Source organism: Papaver somniferum, chromosome 7 (genome assembly GCF_003573695.1).
Source record: "Papaver somniferum cultivar HN1 chromosome 7, ASM357369v1, whole genome shotgun sequence".
Classification (NCBI taxonomy): Eukaryota; Viridiplantae; Streptophyta; class Magnoliopsida; order Ranunculales; family Papaveraceae; genus Papaver; species Papaver somniferum.
In genome coordinates this window covers 73447852-73451256 of record NC_039364.1, presented here as the reverse complement: position 1 = coordinate 73451256, position 3405 = coordinate 73447852, and the positions used below count along the sequence as shown (strand labels likewise).

Sequence of the window (3405 nt, the reverse complement as noted above, 5' to 3'; positions counted from 1 at the left end):
GGACCAGCTTTTATTGTGCCAGTTATTTTGACGGACCAAAAAAAAGCGGTGCTGCTATTCCACACACTCATTGCAGCACTACTCAGTGCTCAACCACATCCAGACCCTAGATTTAGGGATTTTGGTGAAAAGGTGGGTCACAGCTTAACAATCTTAACCAATAATACTGGGACACATGGATTTGAGCTGTAAGTAGTGCTGTGATTAGAGCACTGAATAGCATTTCCGAAAAAAAAGATCATGTTTCTTCTTCTCCCAATCCCTTCATCTGAACCGCCTAAGAACTCTATGTTTCAAAATCTCTAAATGGTGAAACATCAATCTCCAAACCCAAATCTGATCATCAAAACACTCGATTTTACTCTATTCAATTCGTGTCAAACTTGAAAAACCTAAATCGCGATTAACAGTTGCTGTTCTTGAGAAGAATTCTGACAAGAAGGGAAAAGTTTGAGGAGAATCTAATCATCGAAAGCTATTTAAAAGGTAAGGTTGATTTATTATTATCATTTTAATTTGATCGCGACTCTTGATTTTGTCGATTAGGGAACCTAAATTTGAGAAGAAAAAAAAATTACGGTATAAAACCTAATTTTTTTTATTTTAATTCACATTTCGATCAAATAAAATAATTACAATTCAGAGTTTTAGGTTTAGATGTAGATTCAAAAGATTTTTTCAGAGTTATGATATCTAATTGAAAATTTTTCTCTCAATTTCATCGTCAGTTATTTAGATAACTTCAATAGAGCCGATGAAGTTGATGTCTTGTAGCTTTTATTGAATTACATCGAAGATAAGTATTCATTCTCTTCTTTAAATTTTTCGATTGCTATTCTCTTGCAATTCTCAATGAAACAGTATGTCAGCCATGATGCTTATGATTTATTTATGAAACATTTAAGTAAACTTTGATCTTTATTTGTGAGCTTAACATTAAAAGGATACAGAACTTAACACTAAAGATTAATTGCAGGATCATATAACAATGATGTAAATGGGAGAAGCAGCTGCTATTTAGCGAACATGGTATATAACTCTCATTTTAATCCTTAATCCTGTGAGTCCTTGTTTTCTTTTTATGTCATTTGAATTTTGTATGTTGAAGTATATATAGATCACTGATACTTAGCAATCGTTAATGTGGGTAAAGATGTTTCTCGAGGCTTAGCTATTCCGTTCTAGTGGTTACAGTCGCTAGATAACTACCATGTTTATAGGTTGTTGTGTCCATTTGAAACAACCAATAGCGATTTGTTTTTGATGGACCCTCCACATCTTCTGAAACCATTTTCAAGTGTGTAACTTACTTGTATTTTACAATTGTATATTACTCTGTTTTACCTTTTCAAGTAAGTAACTTATATCTACTACAAGTAAATCTTTTTGAAACTCTTCTCTATAATTGCAGTTTTTCTGAAATTAATCTCTAAATTTGAAGAGCATATGTTATTTATCAGTTCACATGTGACTCGATTTCTATCTCATTATCTTGCTGACAATCTGATAGATATTGGTAATGAAGAAGTAAGGCTTGAATGTAGGGGAAAAGATATTGGTTCTCGTAGATGTGGTGGCAAGAAGCCTTAGAAGGGGCTTCTGGAAGGTTTCCTCAGTACTATGATGCATATCATCATGAGTTGAAAGTGCTCATCTTGCTTTTTTTCAAATCTGTGAAATATCATGTTATTTACATTTGTTATTCAGAAACTTTGGGTTTCCTGGAATGATCTTTGTAGACAAGTGAAAGAATCTGTAAAAAAATGTTTGTCCGAGGTTACCCATTCCGCAACAAGGATCTTGTTTGTTTCTCTGCTGCATTCAGCTTGTTCGTAATTTAAGCTGTTTTGACGAAATTGGGTTTTCAGCCGATAACTTGCAGGAGGTAGTACACTCACTATCTTATGTGTAAGTCAACTGCTTCTTACTTTTCCCTGCTTGTGGAAATGAATGAATGGTTTATCCTTCATTGTGTACACTTAGATTACAAAGGAGTGAATGGTTTTTCCTTGCTGCGCTTCTTTCTTTTGCAGCTTGGTATCCAGACAAAGAATAGGGACAAGCCATTTTAAAGTACTGAGTGAGTTTTCGCAGGAATGCATTGCAAGGTTGTGGAGGGGTACAAATGCTGTTTTTTTATGCAATTCATATATTTACTGATGTCTGTCTGACTGGCCAACTGAGTCCAGTTTTCTTTTTTTTTGCTGATGTCGCCTTTTGTATGTTGTTTGGACAAAGAATTCATGAGATTGAATTTTACAATATATGTCAATCTATTTGGAAGTTAAAAAGTTTTTGTAGTTCTTACTGTTACTTTTATATACAATTAAAGAAATAATAAAATAATATAATTATTTAAGATGCCGTCAATAATGATGCCTGTCAATAATTTGGAGTGATCGACAAATAATGTCCGTCAATAATTTTTGACAACCGGAGTCTGTCGGTTATAATTCATAATTATGGACAGTGACTTACCATCATTTAAGGTTTTTGACACCTCAAAAACCGACAGGTCATCCGACGGGCAAGGTCTGTCAATAATTTGTATTATCGACATACCTGACCCGTCGAAAAAGCTCATTTCTGGCGTAGTGTCCAGGGTTTAGATAAAGGAGGAAATTCTTGTGGAAATTGATTGCCTCGAGTATTACGAACAAAATTTTGTTGTGGAGGAGCTTGAGGTGGCTTAACAGATGATATATGCATTGTAGGAGCAGGTTCTGAAGTAACAGAAGTAGTTTGGTGTTGCTGATACGGTTGGTTTGCACTTCTGTCTTGTGGATCAACAAAGACAGTTGATCCATGTGAATATGGATCAATAACAATTGTTGCTCCTTTTTCACCCTGATAACCATAAGAGTTATATGGTCCGGTAGCTTTGTAAAAATATTGATAACGAGCCTGTCTTGGATTTGCTTGACGAGAAGTACTGAGCACACGCCTTTCAACCTTAAGAGCTTGTTGTATTGCTTCAACCATAGTAAAAGTTGATTGTGTCATCCCTTGTTGAATTAAATTGTTCAAGCCATCTATAAAGCGTGCAACTAATTGTTCTTCAGTTTCCTTTAATTGGTTACGAGCAACTAAACCATAAAACTCAGCTACATATTCTTCAACCAATTTAGCTCCTTGTCGACAGTTTTGAAGCTTGATAAACAGTTGTTGCTTATAATCCTTTGGTAAAAATTTGGCTCGTAATAATTTTCTCATTCTTTTCCAAGTACGTATAGGTGGTTTGTCATATTTATCTCGATCTTCACATAGTGTTCCCCACCAAGCTGCAGCTCCACCTTCAGTTTATAAGCGACCAGTTTTACCTTAGAAGAGTCAGGAACTTCCATGAATTTGAAAAAAGATTCGACTTCATAAAACCAGTCCAGTAATCCTTCAATCTGTAAACCA

General features: G+C 34.8%; 1 long non-coding RNA gene across 3 annotated transcripts; it reads left to right on the top strand.

Annotated features, from left to right (window-relative positions):
* The first annotated feature begins 234 nt into the window (after window positions 1-234).
* Window positions 235-2300, top strand: LOC113297628. Of its 3 annotated transcripts, XR_003333561.1 has the most exons (4): window positions 235-486; window positions 729-1060; window positions 1511-1908; window positions 2034-2300. It is a non-coding gene; the product is annotated as an uncharacterized LOC113297628 (long non-coding RNA). The 3 variants fall into 3 exon arrangements; XR_003333560.1 differs by having other exon boundaries at window positions 977-1908; XR_003333559.1 differs by having other exon boundaries at window positions 729-1908.
* The last annotated feature ends 1105 nt before the right edge of the window (window positions 2301-3405 follow it).